The sequence below is a fragment of the Anabrus simplex genome, chromosome 7 (genome assembly GCF_040414725.1).
Source record: "Anabrus simplex isolate iqAnaSimp1 chromosome 7, ASM4041472v1, whole genome shotgun sequence".
Classification (NCBI taxonomy): Eukaryota; Metazoa; Arthropoda; class Insecta; order Orthoptera; family Tettigoniidae; genus Anabrus; species Anabrus simplex.
In genome coordinates, this window is record NC_090271.1 from 248,580,973 (window position 1) to 248,597,096 (window position 16,124).

The following is a 16,124-nucleotide window of genomic DNA, read 5'->3' on the forward strand; positions in this document are numbered from 1 at the left end:
CACTTGCACACTCCACAAAAATGTCTGAAACATACGAGACCTTAAATTTGGTGCTTGAAAAAATTAAATATCATGAGCATGGGTGTAAAATTTGCGGTGATTTGAAGATCATTGGATTGTTGCTGGGACAACAAAAAGGTTATACGAAATTTATCTGTTTTCTATGCGAATGGGATAGCAGGGCACGGGGTAAACATTGGGATACAGTGAATTGGACAGAAAGGAAACAACTACAACCAGAATCCAAAAGTATCTTGAATGTAAGTCTTATTGACCTTGAAAAAATTCTACTTCCACCCTTGCACATCAAATTTGGATTGACGAAACTGTATGTCGAGGCATTACATAAAAGTAGCCTATGCTTCCAATATTTATCCACTAAATTTCCCTCATTATTAGATGCAAAAATCAAAGAAGGCGTATTTGATGGACCACAGATTCATAAACAGATGGATAAAATTTTCACAGACACGATGACTAGAATTGAGAAAGAGGCATGGAACGCATTCAAAGATGTAATGACTAAATTCCTTGGCAACATTAAGGACCCTCAATACAAAGAAATTGTAAGGAAAATGTTAGTAAAGTTAAAGAACTCGGTTGTAATATGAGCCTTAAGCTTCATTTCTTAGCTTCACATCTCGATTATTTCCCTCTAAATTTAGGAGCTATCAGTGAAGAACAAGGTGAAAGGTTTCACCAGGATCTCAAAGATGCAAAACGACGCTATCAAGGACGTTGGGATGTGAATATGATGGCCGATTACTGTTGGTTGATTACACGGGACGACCCTTCTAGAGATCATTCAAGAACTTCAAAAACCCGGAAATTCCACGGAAAACGGGAAAAGACAGAGGTGTAAATCTAACCTGCACATAATGTAAGTAACAAAATTATTTATGTTTAATCATGTAATTTTTATTCAGGGTACGGTTATATTAATTTAAAAGTAACTGTACAGTCGAAACTAAAGAGGCGCTTTATGCTTCAGTTTCACGAATGTCAATATACATTAAAAATATAATACATACTATCTACTTGCTTACAAAGCAGCATTTATGTGTATTCAATGCATGAAAAATATGATTACGTTTTGCAAGCTGAAATTTACATTAATACATCAAATTTAATCAATACTAAGTATCAACAATTTTACGTAAGAACAAAATATCATTTTGTAAAATTGCCACCAAACCAGACGTGATTCGCCAAAACTAATATTTTTCTCGAATTATGCGTTAAGAAATTCACAAAACTCACCTTGTTTCGTTTTTACCGCACAAAAATGTTTTATTTTGCAGGCTAGCGTTACACATGCTGTTCATGGCTTTCCAACATTTTTAAAAATAGTGTTATTGGCTTTGCGTCCCACTAACTACTTTTATGATTATTGGAGACGCTGATGTGCGTGATTAAGTCCCGCAAGAGTTCTTTTACGCTCCACTAAATCTAACATTACGAAGCTGACGTATTTGAGCCAGGATCCAACATGCCAATCTGGGTGATTAAGTCCCGCAAGAGTTCTTTTACGCTCCACTAAATCTAACATTACGAAGCTGACGTATTTCAGCCAGGATCCAACATGCCAAGCTGGGGTCAGAAGGCCAGTACCTCAACATTCTGAACCACTCAGCGCGGCTTTCAAATATTTAAAGTAAATTTTTGATCACTCATTTATTTAGTAAATGAAAGTAAAAATCCTTAATATTGGTGCAATATAACATATTTAAACATCGTAGTCATAATTTATTATTATATTGTATTAACACAATAACGTGACATTTTCAATATCGTCACTATTATTGCGTGTTCCCTGTTGCTTCATAAGCAGAAACTGGACTACTCTCTTTAAAAGGTATTTGGAAGCTTCTATCATAAAGAATTTTGTTCGTGGCGCATTCGTTCCATATACAGTATCTACAAATATACAATTATTTTCTTTAAGTGTCGATAGGATTTACTGGCACGCAAAATAATTCCTTCCCGACTGTCTACCAGGAAGAGGCTGACGAAGTTGAGCACCATAAAAATCTGTCAGTAGCTGGCACACCCGGATTATTGTGTTCAATTCCCAGTTCTGCCTCCGAAGTGGGTGGGGCGGTAGAATAAAACCCAGGGTATCACTTTATTGTCATAAGAGGGGTTCGTAACTAGGGAGAGTGCATTGGCGGTCATGGGACACTTAGCTGAGTCCTGCCATTTCTTCCACTTTCCTTTAGACTATCCGACATCCCTTCGCAAACTCCTTTATTATTTTCCAAACGCAACGGTGTTAGGTTAGGTTGCGAAGCCTAGGGTGTCTTTCACTTTCACCCCCTTCGTGATCCTTGTCTTTCTTTGGCCGATGTATTCCTTTTCCGAAGTGCCAGATCACTTCCGTTTTCCCCCTTTGATAAGTGTTAATAGAGGATTGTCGTCCGGTCGTACTTCGTCTTAAAACAATAATCACGCTACCAAAAACAAACGGCTCTGCCACGAAATTTGAAAAGTGTTATAAGGAGTGGAAAGCGGCCCACTCAGCCTCGTTATGTTAACTGAGTAAAGGGAGTTCGATTCCCACCACAGCCGTCCTCGAAGTGGTTCTCTATGATTTCTCACTTCTCCTCCAGGCGAATGCCGGGATGGTACTTCACTTAAGGCCACTGCTACTTCCTTCCTTCTCCCTTGCCAAACCCTTGATTTTTTTTTTACGGGGGGGCCTCCGTAGGCCGCTCCCCCGGCGTGGCAATCGACACAATCTAAATTGCCTCCGACATGCTATTAGTTCTAAGTAGAAAGAGATAGCAGGGAGAGTGGGAAGTGATACAAGGACTATCTGCCTGTTTCCACGTTAAACACGTTACCAGGCGATTTTGTATTTGTAGGATGGTGTTAAGGTATGGTATTGAAGGGTCAGGGAAAAACCACATAGGCAGAAAATAGAAGGAGCCTACATGTAAAACCTGACATCTTTTGATAGCACATGCAAGGATGTGGGCTGGAAAAATCCAGAGGTTTTGTTAGTTAGGAGTATGTGACATGCAATCATAACCATTTACCTAGCTTTTGTCAATTATTATGGGGAGTCAGTCCTTCTTGTCACTGCCTGGTGCGGCTCGGGTCCGCTGGCCTCTAGACTTTGGGCCACAGGTTAGTCCCTTGGTCCAGCAGCCAGCAGTCCCTGGTGCCAAGTCTCCTTTTAAGGAGAAGGGGAGTAGTGCCAAGCCTTACTTATTGTAAGGGGCATCTTCTTTCTCCCTTGATGACGGCCCTTCTTTGCGGTGTTGGTGGCACACACTTGTCTCTCTAACTATATACACATATATACACTTATCCTATCATATATACATTAATACTTTTCTTCTGTAGAGTGCGGGCCGCTTTTCCGCTCTCGTGTCCTGTAAAACAAGTTGAAATCTTCCTATCCCCGCACAAGGCGCCTGTTCAGCACAGCACATGAGGCCGCCTGGACGACGTACTGGCCCTCCCCTCCGGTTGAACCTTCGACCCAAAGCCTCGCGCTCCAGGACATTGCCTTGAGGCGAAAGAGGTGGGATCCCTCACTGAGTCCGAGGGAAAAACTAACCCTGGAGCGTAAACAGATTAAGGAGAAGAAGAACAAGGAGAAGGGATGGATCTGTCTTTCCTGTGCTCTACTCACTATGTAACCTTTAAGAATCGCTTTCATTTAGGTGTAGGTGGAACGCAGCTGTCAGGTTATCGCTGAGCACTCGGTATCACGCAACATATTTGAAGCAACTAGGAAGGCATTCCGGCTTGAGAGACACCAAGTTCCGCCATTTACTGTAAGAGGGCCAACTTTTGATTCCGTAGTGTAGTGGTTATCACGTGCGCCTTACAAGCCCAAGGTCCCCGGTTCAATCCCGAGTGGAAACAAAGCAATTTTTGGCTTTTTGTGGAAACCTGCTTGTTTCAATTCTCGAGATAAATGGTGAATTTGAATGAGGTGAGCACTCCTATTCGCAACATATTTCGTCTCTGGTGCATCTGGGTTGAAGTATAGTTAGAGACAAGCTTGCTAACTAATAAAGGGAGGAAATTAAGGAGTTTTTATTATTATTATTTGTAAAAGCACTATGTGTTACATACTTCCATGTTTTAGGGTCTGGAATATATTTTTCCTTTTTTTAGTAGATAGCTTAAGCAATTTATCAAATGCATTGAATGCACTTATACCATTACAGCATTCCGGATATTAGCATAAATAATGATATTCAATATGCTGCTCATGGTATTATATCATTTAAAGAAAAATTTTGAGCACTCTTTATTCAATAAGTGAAAGTGTAATTCTTTAATAATGATGAAATGTAACATTAGGAAAACCCTAGCCATGATTAATCATTGCACGGTATTATAAATTTAACGTGACATTGTTTAACATGAACACTACCGAGCACGTTGACCATGCTGTTAGGGTCGAGCCGCTGTGAGCTTGCATTCGGGAGATACTGGTTTCGAATCTCACTGCCGGCAGTCTTGAAGATGGCTTCCTGTTGTTTCCCATTTTCAAATTAGGCAAATGATGGGGCAGTACTTTAATTAAATTCACGCACTCTTCATTCAATCTCCTAGCTCTTTCCTATCCTATCGCTGCCATGAGACGTATAAGTGGCGATGCGAAGTATAGAAATACATCATCACTATTATTACGTTTTCCCAGTTGTTTCAGAAACAGCAACAGAATTCTCTCTCTAAAATGTATTTGGAAGTTTCTACTAAAAGTAATCTTTTTGTGGCGATTCATTTCTTATATTTCAAAATGAACATATATAAGTTATAGTTCCTTTAGTTGTCTGTAGGGTTTCTTTTTCTTCTCAATCCGTTTACGCTAAGAGTTAGGTTTTCCCTCGGACTAAGCGAGGGATCCCACCTCTACTGGTTTACGGCAGTATACAGATATTGGAAAGGGATACAAGTGGGAAGGAGGAGCAGTGCCTCACCCAGGCAGTCTCACCTGCTATGCTGAATAAGGTCCTTGTGAGCGGATGTGAAAAAATGAAATATCGTATGGCTTTTAGTGCCGGGATATCCCAGGACGTGTTCAGCTTGCCAGGTGTAGGTCTTTCTATTTGACACCCGTAGGTGACCTGCGCGTCGTGATGAGGATGAAATGATGATGAAGACAACACATACACCCAGCCCACGTGCCATTGGAATTAACCAATTAAGGTTAAAATCCCCGACCCGGCCGGGAATCGTACCCGGGACCCTCTGCATCGAAGGCCATTACGCTGACCGTTCAGCCAACGAGTCGGACGGGGGATGTGAAGATTGGAAGGGATAGATAAGGAGGAGGGAAGGAAGCGCCCCTGGCCTTAAATTTGGTACTATCACGGCATTTTCCTGGAGGAGAAGTCGGAAACCACGGGAATTGAACCCTCTCTGATCAACTGACGTCCCGAGGCTGCGTGAACTCCGTTCCAGCCCTCGTACCACTTTTCAAATTTCGTGGCAGAGCCGGGAATGGGACCCGGGCGTCTGGGGGTGGCAGCTAATCATGCCAACCACTACACCACAGATGCGAACATTCATCTTTTTAGTATCTTTATTATAACACAGCGTATTTCTCTAAGGAAATTCTTAAGTACAATCCTTAGAGGTCGGGCCTGTTTTCCTGTGCTGTAGTCAGAAGCGTAATCTTAAACAGTTTCATTCATTTTAGTATAAGTCGAATGTGAGGCGGTGATGGATGAGAACCCGGTTTCACGCAAGAAAGATGAAGAACTTGGGAGGCAGCCAGTCGGGCTTGCGAGAGACAAGTTTATTTTACTGGCAAGCATAACCCTTTCGTTTCCGTAGTGTAGTGGTTATCACGTGCGCCTCACACGCGCAAGGTCCCCGGTTCGATCCCGGGCGGAAACACAATATGTTTTTAACTTCCTTATGAAAAAATGTTTGTTTCAATTCTCAATATGAATGATGAATTTGAAATAGGAGACCGCTCCTATTCCCAATAAGTTTTCTCTGGTACATCTCGGTGTAGGCTTATTTACATAACTAATGGACGGAAAAATTATGTATTTTAGTTATTTGTGTATTCACTATGTGTTTCGTTACTTCCATATGTTAGGGTCTGGGGTATATTTTTTCCTGGTTTTTGGTAAACAAATGCTCATAAAACACAGAATGTAATCATGTCATTGCAGCATTCCCGACGTTACCATGAACAAATAATTATACATGGTGTTCATGGTTTTCCAACATTAAGAAAATAGTGTTATTGGCTTTGCGTCCCACTAACTACTTTTGTGACTTTTGGAGACGCTGATGTGCGTGATTAAGTCCCGCAGGAGTTCTTTTACGCTCCACTAAATCTAACATTGCGAGGCTGATGTTTTTGAGCCAGGATCGAACATGCCAAGATGGGGTCTGAAGGCGAGCACCTCAACATTCTGAGCCACTCAGCGCGGCTTTCCAATATTTAAAAGAAATTTCTGACAACTCATTTATTCAGGAAATGAAAGTAAAATTCCTTAATAGTTGTGTAATATAACATATTTAAACATCATAATCATAATTTATCATTATATGGTATTAACACAATAACGTGAAATTTTTCAATGTCATCACTATTATTGGATGTTCCCTGTGGCTTCAGAAGGAGAAACTGGACTACTCTCCCTAAAAGGTATTTGGAAGCTTCTATCATAAAGAATTTTGTTTGTGGCGCATTCGTTCCATACAGAGTATCTCAAATATATAATTATTTTCTTTAAGTGTCGATAGGCACGCAAAATAATTCCTTCCCGACTGTCTACCAGGAAGAGGCTGACGTAATTGAGCAACATAAAAAAATCTATCAGTAGCTGGCACACCCGGAGTTTAGCGTTCGATTCCCGGTTCTACCTCCCAAGTGGGTGGGGGCGGTAGAATAAAACAGATGGTATCACTTTATTGTCATAAGTGGCGTTCGAAACTAGGGAGAGTGCATTGGCGGTCATGGGACACTTGGTTGAGTCCTGCCATTTCTTCCACTTGCTTATGCCATTTATGTCACTTTCCTTTAGACTATCCGACATCCCTGCTCAACTCTTTTATTATTTTCCAAACCCAACGGTGTTAGGTTAGTTTGCGAAGCCTAGGGTGTCTTTCACTTTCACCCTCTTCGTGATCCTTGTCTTTCTTTGGCCGATGTCTTCCTTTTCCGAAGTGCCAGATCACTTCCGTTTTCCCCCTTTGATAAGTGTTAATAGAGGATTGTCGTCCGGTCTTACTTCGTCTCAAAACAATAATCACACCACCAAAGAACAAACGGCTCTGACACGAAATTTGAAAAGTGTTATAAAGAGTGGAAAGCGGCCCACTCAGCCTCGTTATGTTAACTGAGTAGAGGGAGTTCGATTCCCACCACAGCCGTCCTCGAAGTGGTACTCTATGATTTCTCACTTCTCCTCCAGGCTTTTGCCGGGATTGTACTTCATTTAAGGCCACTGCTAGTTCCTTCCCTCTCCCTTGAAATCTTCCTATTCCCGCACAAGGCGCCTGTTCAGCACAGCACATGAGGCCGCCTGGACGACGTACTGGCCCTCCCCTCCGGTTGAACCTTCGACCCAAAGTATCACGCTCCAGGACATTGTCCTTGAGGCGAAAGAGGTGGGATCCCTCTCTGAGTCCGAGGGAAAAACCAACCCTGGAGTGTAAACAGATTTAGAAGAAGAACGAGAAGAAGAGACGGAACTGTCTTTCCTGTTCTCTACTCGCTATGTAAGCTTTAAGAATCGCTTTCATTTAAGTGTAAGTGGAACGCAGCTCTCAGGTTATCGCTGAGCACGTGGTATCACGCAACCTAGATGAAGAACTAGGAAGGCATTCAGGCTTGAGAGACACCAAGTTCCGCCATTTACTGTAAAAGTGCTAACATAGGTTTCCGTAGTGTAGTAGTTATCATGTACGCCTTAGACGCGAAAGGTCCCAGGTTCGATCCTGGGCGGAAACAAAGTAATTTTTGGCTTTCTTGTGGAAACCTGCTTGTTTCAATTCTCGAGATAAATGGTGAATTTGAAAGAGGTGAGCCCTCATATTCGCAACATGTTTCGTCTCTGGTGCATCTGGGTGGAAGTATAGTTACAGACAAGCTTGCTAACTAATAAAGGGAGGAAGTTAAGGAGTGTTTATTATTATTATTGTACCGGTTGGTACACCTATACGCCGCACATTTGAATATTCCGCCTTAAAGTACGCCTCTACAGCTGAAACTCTGAATTTTAAAACTGAATCTGAAGATGTCACTGTGTTAATTTCGAATTGTTTTTGTTTACTAATTATCAAGAAGTGTGGACATTCTCTCACAGATGACTCTACCAAAAACTATTATCATGCACCCTGGTACGAAGTGATGGAACTTTTCTTGAAGATATTTTATACTCATAAGTTTTCCTATACCGGTAACTAAATTTCCTTCTTTCATTTGTAGGTTGGCAATATAAATCTTTCTTTCCGCCAGTTTTGAACTTAGCCAATCCCGAATTTCTTTAATTAATTTTGGACCAATCGTGTCCTCCTTCCTCAATTTTGGATCTGTAACTTTTAGACAACCAATAAACGTCTGTGGGTGTGTCTTAATTATTAATGAAAGGTCTCGAATCTTCCACTAGGGTATAAAAACTGCTGATTTTTCGGGCTCTCCGCCACTTCAACAACATCTAGCGTAGTGTATGGAAGTATAGCAGGGGGCGGGTTGCGCCTCTTCCTTCGAGCAGCAGCTCTTCAGCGAAGGTAATGGACTTTTAACATCCTTATTCCTTTTTTCTCAGCAGTTTAACCCCCGGGGAAGGTTCGAAAGCTTTTCAAAGTATCCTCTCTGTTTAAAAATGTAACTTAGTGCCGGCTTATATAAACATTTTCCTATTACTTTAACTGTAAATCGTGGATAGAGTGTGCTTTATCCTCTCGAGCTCCCCTTCAATTTGAATTTGAGGTGACTACGTTTTCATAACCGATTTTCTTCTCTTCATTAATGTGTTAAAATTTTTCTTATACGAGTCACCTCTATAGTATGGGAATAGCCCCTGTGTGTCGGCTTAACGCCACTTAGGTTTTAACAAGCTTTCATGTAGGAGTGCAAGTACACGCCTCCCTTCATATTGATTTTTTGGGGGCCATTTAATTAATATGTTCCTTTTTCACGAAGGCCCAGTAGATTGGGTACTAGATACCCCTGTTTCTGGATAGGTGTGCCTTGAGGGCAGTTGATAGTAATGATGGTTGTTGCCTTTGATAGGCTTGAAAGATTGAGAGCGGTCAGCTCTTTCTGGTATTTTGAAAGGTGCCTCTAGGAGGCTTGATATTACTAGGCCGGAGCAAGTGCTCCATGTAATTAGGGGGTTTCTGCCCTTCGGTATTTTGTGGTTGTGAGCTGAGAGCTCAGAGATTGTAAAAGGTGGGGCTTGAACCCCAGATCATTAATTTGTCCCTAAATCCTTGCTTTTCTGGTCTTGTACCTGATTGACATGTTAAGTTTTCAAATTCTATGTAAACATATGTTAAATCTTGTAGTCTATTGAAAATATAACCTTTATTTAAATTTCTAATTCATCTTTCGGACTTGTAGTTAGACCCATTCCAGCCCGCGCCTTCTTTCACCTCTGCTGATCCACCAAAACACGTTAACAATTATTATTACTTGTAAAAGCACTATGTGTTACATACTTCCATGTTTTAGGGTCTTGGAATATATTTTTCCTTTTTTTAGTATATAACTTAAACAATTCATCAAATGCACTGAATGCATTTATGTCATTAGGGCATTCCGGATATTAGCATAAATAATTAATTCAATATGCTGCTTATGGTATTATATCATTTAAAGAAAATTTTTGAGCACTTTTTATTCAGTAAGTGAAAGTGTAATTCTTTAATAATGATGAAATGTAACATTAGAAAAACCCTAGCCATCATTAATCATTGTACGGTATTACAAATTTAACGTGACATTGTTCAACATCAACACTACCGAGCACGTTGACCGTGCTGTTAGGGTCGCACAACTGTGAGCTTGCATTCGGGAGATAGTGGGTTGGAATGCCACAGCCGGCAGTCCTGAAGATGGCTTCTTCTGGTTTCCCAATTTTCAAATTAAGCAAATGATTAGGCAGTACTTTAATTAATTCTACTCACTCTTCATTCCATCTCCTAGCTCTTTCCTATCCTATCGCCGCCATAAGACGTATCTGTGTCGATGCGGCGTATAGAAAATCATCATTCATATACAGTATAAGTTATAGTTTCTTTAGTTGTTTGTAGGGTTTCTTTTTTCTTCTCAATCCGTTTACGCTAAGGGTTATGTTTTCCCTCGAACTAAGCGAGGGATCCCACCTCTGCCGCCTTTACGGTAGTATACAGGAGCATGATATATTGGGAAGGGATACAAGTGGGAAGGAGGAACAGTGCCTCACCCAGGTAGCCTCACCTGCTATGCTAAACAAGGTTCTTGTGGGGAGGATATGAAGATTGGAAGGGAGAGATAAGGAGAAGGGGAGGAAGCGGCCCTGGCCTTAAATTTGGTACTATCACTGCATTTTCCTGCAGGAGAAGTGGGAAACCACGGGATTTGAACCCTCTCTGATCAACTGACCTCCCGAGGCTGCGTGAACTCCGTTCCAGCCCTCGTACCACTTTCCAAATTTCGTGGTAGAGCCGGGAATCGGACCCTGGCCTGTGGGGGTGGCAGCTAATCATGCCAACCGCTACACCACAGATGCGAACATTCATCTTATTAGTATTTATTATAATACAGTGTATTTCCCTAAGGAAATTCTTAAATGCAATCCTTAGAGGTCGGGCCTGTTTTCCTGTGCTGTAGTCAGAAGCGTAATCTTAAACAGTTTCATTCATTTTAGTATAAGTCGAGTGTGAGGCGGTGATGGATGAGAACCCGGTTTCACACAAGCAAGATGAAGAACTTGGGAGGCAGCCAGCCGGGCTTGCGAGAGACAAGTTTCTTTTACTAGGAAGCACATCCCGTACGTTTCCGTAGTGTAGTGGTTATCACGTGCGCCTCACACGCGCCAGGTCCCCGGTTCGATCCCGGGCGGAAACACAAAATGTTTTCAACTTCCTCATGAAGAAATGCTTGTTTCAATTCTCGATATGAATGATGAATTTGTAATAGGAGAGCGCTCCTATTCCCAATACGTTTCTTCTCTGGTTCATCTCGGTGGAAGCGTATTTACAGACAACCTTGCTAACTAATAGACGGTAAAATTATGTTTTTTAGTTATTTGTGTAGTCATCATCATCATCATCATCTGTTTACCCTCCAGGTTCGGTTTTTCACTCGGACTTAGCGAGGGATCCCACCTCTACCGCCTCAAGGGCAGTGTCCTGGAGCTTCAGACTCTTGGTCGGGGATACAACTGAGGAGTATGACCAGTACCTCGCCCAGGCGGCCTCACCTGCTATGCTGAACAGGGGCCTTGTGGAGGGATGGGAAGATTGGAAGGGATAGGCAAGGAAGAGGGAAGGAAGCGGCCGTGGCCTTAAGTTAGGTACCATCCCGGCATTCGCCTGGAGGAGAAGTGGGAAACCACGGAAAACCACTTCCAGGATGGCTGAGGTGGGAATCGAACCCACCTCTACTCAGTTGACCTCCCGAGGCTGAGTGGACCCCGTTCCAGCCCTCGTACCACTTTTTCGTGGCAGAGCCGGGAATCGAACCCGGACCTCCGGGGGTGGCAGCTAATCACGCTAACCACTACACCACAGAGGCGGACATTTGTGTAGTCACTATGTATTACGTTACTTCCATATGTTAGGGTTTGGGGTATATTTTTTCCTGGTTTTTGGTAAACAAATGCTCATAAACCACAGAATGTAATCATGTCATTACAGCATTCCTGACGTTACCATGAACAAATAATGATACATGCTGTTCATGGTTTAAAAATAGTGTTATTGGCTTTGCGCCCCACTAACTACTTTTATGATTTTCGGAGACGCTGATGTTCGTGATTAAGTCCCGCAGGAGTTATTTTACGCTCCACTAAATCTAACATTACGAGGCTGATGTACTTCGTCTTAAAACAATAATCACACCAGCAAAAAACAAACGGCTCTGACACGAAATTTGAAAAGTGTTATAGAGAGTGGAAAAGGGTCCACTAAGCCCCATTATGTTAACTGAGTAGAGGGAGTTCGATTCCCACCACAGCGTCCTCGAAGTGGTTCTCTATGAATTCTCACTTCTCCTCCAGGCGAATGCCGGGATGGTACTTCACTTAAGGCCACTGCTACTTCCTTCCCTCTCCCTTGAAATTTCCTATCCCCGCACAAGGCACCTGTTTAGCATTGCACATGCGGCCGCCTAGACGTCGTACTGGCCCTCCCCTCCAGATGAATCTTCGATCCAAAGTCTCACGCTCCAGGATACTGCCTACGAGTTGGTAGAGGTGAGGTTCATGGCAGAGTCCGAGGAAAAGAAAAGAGCAACCCTGCAGGGTAAAAGGATAATAAATAAATAAATAAATAAATAAATAAATAAATAAATAAATAAATAAATAAATAAATAAATAAAGGTTTTTCATTGTATGCCTCTGTGGTGAAGTGCTTAGTGTGATTACCTGCCACCCCTCGAGGCCCGGGGTTGATTCCCCGCTCTGCTACGACATTTGAAATGTGGACAAGTATTGGAATGGAATCCACTCAGCCTCGGAAGGTCAACTGAGTAGAGGGAGTTCGAATACCACCTCAGCCATCCTCGAAGTGGTTTTCTGTGCTTTCTCACTTCTCCTCTAGGGGAATGCCGGGATGGTACCTAATCAAGGCCACTGCTTTTTCTTTTCCTATCCCTTCCAATCTTCCCATCCCCCGTGAGGCCCCTGTTTAGCAATGCAGGTGAGGCTGCCTGGGTGACGTACTGGTCATCCTCCACAGTTGTATCACCGTCCCAGGGTCTGAAGCTCCAGGACACTGCACTTGAGGCGGTAGAGGTGGAATCCCTCGCCGAAATCGAGGGAAAAACTGACCCTGGAGGCTACACATATAAAGAAGGAGAAGATGTCTTCCTCTACAACAAACCTTAAACGCAATCCTTAGAGATGGATCTGGTCCGCCTCTGTGGTGTAGCGGTTAGTGTGATTAGCTGCTAACCTCCGAGGCCCGGGTTCGATTCCCGGCTCAGCTCGAAATTTGAAAAGTGGTACGAAGGCTGGAACGGTGTCTACTCAGCCTCGGGAAGTCAACTGAGTAGAGGTGGGTTGGATTCCCACCTCATCCATCCTGCAAGTGGTTTTCCGTTGTTTCCCACTTCTCCTCCAGGCAAATGCCGGGATGGTACTGTGCCATATCATATATGCCCCAAATAGTAATTAGATAATATGGTGTAATATTGTGCATTTAATACAAGAAGGAGTCATGGTGCAATATAGAAGTTGCGTAATGCAGTATCTCGGCAGCGCGTGGCTTGAGAAATAACTTCGTATCTTTCATAGCAAGAGCGAACGTCTGGGGTACTCCGTATGATTCAGTCGGGGAATTTACGAGAGTGTTTGTGAGCGGCCGATTCAAAAGAGACCAATCACAGCCCTGGAAGCGAAGTTGCGGAATGATAGGAATATACAGAACAAATGAAGCCAGTCCTACCAACTTCGAGATTTACAGTGCTGTACTACTCTTGATTTTATTAGGCAATCTGTTATAAAGCCATACTCCATGTTTTTTTGTATGAAATAGAAGCAAGTTAGACGTTAAAAATCTACCTGTAGACAGTTACAGTACTTCATTCTGAACTAATTATGTAATTAAAATATTTCTATTGATTCAGCGCTTTGCCGAGCAAGCGGCTGAGCCATGGCGTCATCACATCAGTGAAATCCCCGATGATATTACTAATACCGGAAGTTTGGTGAACGCAGCAGTTTTTTGGATATGGGAAGCTCATTCTGCCTTGAAGTTGCTAACCGCGCGGGTCGGTGTTTATTATATTAAGCCAGTGTTATATGCAAGTAACCTTTACAGTGACGATTTTTAATCAAACAAGTATACGTATTTTTGTGAAAGCTGGAAAGTTATTTTTTGAGAATATATTAAGTTACCTAAATGCAAGTGATATAATGGAATTACGAAAGTGTATTGTACAGTAACAAAGCAATTACCTTTGCTATATATATAAGATCACGTATGATGATGCAGTATGCCATAGTGCGGTTGTGGCACGGGATTGAATATAACTAAGACGATAGTTACTGTACCGGGCGGTACACCTCTACTCTGTTTATTTAAAAGTTGCGCCAGTTGAAACTCCTCTTCTGGAGGAAGGTTGAACTTTATCTATTCTATTAATTCTCTACTTTCTCAGAAGATGTCACCACGTGGAAAATTTTGAGTTTTTGAACTGTGTCACTTTTGATGTGTTTTTGTTTCGCTTGAAGTAAGAAGTGTGAACTTTCTCTTCTAGAGGACACTACTGAAGATCAACAATAGTGCGACCTAGTGCGAAATCAAAGAACTATTTTGTTGGAGAAATTTTTATTTCAAGAGTTTGTTCTTTGTTAAATTTCTTTCTGTCATGGTTTAAGTTGGCTGTATACCCCTCTTTTTCCCCTTATTTTGGATCTAGCCAATCCCGAATTTCTTTAATTAATTTTCCACCAATAATGTGTTTCTTTTTCCTCTATGTAGGGGTTTCTTTTCCCTAGCCAATAAAAACTTTGAGGGAGGGTGTTTTATTTCCCCTAACGCCTAGAATCTTCCGCGAGAGGTTATAAACTGCTGATTTTGGGGTCTCCGGGCCACTTCTGTTCCATCTTTCAGTGTATTAAGTACATAGCAGGAGGCGGGAAGCGCCTCTTTCTTCTTCAGCCGTTCTACATCAGGTAATGGCCTATTAATAACTTCTTTTCTCGCTAGGTCGGCAGTTTAACACTCGCGGCGGGTTCGAAGCATTTCCATCATGTAACCTTTTCCTAAAATGTAATTACTCTTTTCATCTTTTTCTTGTAAGGCTACATATTGGGATAGAGAGTGCTAACCCTCTCGAGCTCCCACTCATATTTGTTTTGAGGTGAACTTATTTTCTCAAACTATTCTTCGTTTATGTAATGTAAAGTGTTCTTCTCTAAGTCACCTCTGTAGTATGGGATTAGCCCTTGCGTTAGCGGCCCAGAGCCAGATTAGGTTTTAAAAAAAAAAACAAAGTGTATTAGGAGTGCAAGATCGCCTCCTCTCAAATTGTTATTTTAGAGGTCATGTAATCAACCTTCTTTTCATGTAATAGACCTCTGTAGGTTGGGTATTTTACCCCTGTGAATACGTCCTTAAAGGACAGCTTGAAGGTAGAGTTTGGTGTGGCCTTTGAGAGGCTTAAATTTTAAGAGCGGATCGCTCTTTTGAAAATGGAGTGTCATATGCCTCGTGGAGGCTTTTCTGTGTAATTCGGAGCCAGGGGCTCCTAGGGATGAATGGGGTTTTCTGCCCCTCTGTTAAAACTTGTGTTTGTGGTAAAACTGAGCTGATCGCTGAAGTCAGGGCGTGAAGCCCAAAACCTGTAAATATTGTAACTCCCCTTGTTTTGCTACATTGTACCTGCCATGTCTGTTATTGCTTTGTTTTTGAAAAGAAAATATAACCTTGTTAAATTTTAAATTAATTTTACATGCACTATAATTTCGTAGCTTGAAACCCATTCACACCCGCACCTTCTTTCACCTCTACCTACCACGGATATATCCGTAACAAGTGGTAGCAGAGCGTGGTTGAATGGGTCTCAATTTAGCCCCTTTTGACGGCTAAACATTGCTTTGATTCGAACTCTAACAATTGTCTCAGTTGCTGGAATTTTTTGAGTTTTTCAAAATTGTTCTGTCATCATGCCCGGCCCTCGCGATGTTCTCCTCCTTAACTATTTGCGCAAAGAGGAGTTGATATACGAGTTAACTATCAGAAATGTGCAATCTGGAGGCACGGTTGCAATCGACACCAACAAGCTTAGAGAGTCCCTTGATTTGCCCATTTCCATCCCCAATTTGGGAGAGAAAGAAATTGATGACTCTCTTTCCACGATCGTCGAGAATATTACTGGGCTAGCATCTGTAGTCAGCTTTTTTGATGAAAACGATCCGTCTCCTAATCAAATTAAGCGTGTGCAAGGCAGGCTGTATCACTTTGCAAATAGAGTTAATGATCTG

General features: G+C 42.1%; 2 non-coding genes across 2 annotated transcripts; both read left to right on the forward strand.

The window, feature by feature from the left end:
- Nucleotides 1-5,792: 5,792 nt before the first annotated feature.
- On the forward strand, nucleotides 5,793-5,865 carry TRNAV-CAC (transfer RNA valine (anticodon CAC)). Its single transcript has one exon. It is a non-coding gene; the product is annotated as a tRNA-Val (tRNA).
- Nucleotides 5,866-10,968: 5,103 nt separating this feature from the next.
- TRNAV-CAC (transfer RNA valine (anticodon CAC)) lies at nucleotides 10,969-11,041 on the forward strand. Its single transcript has one exon. It is a non-coding gene; the product is annotated as a tRNA-Val (tRNA).
- Nucleotides 11,042-16,124: the final 5,083 nt, after the last annotated feature.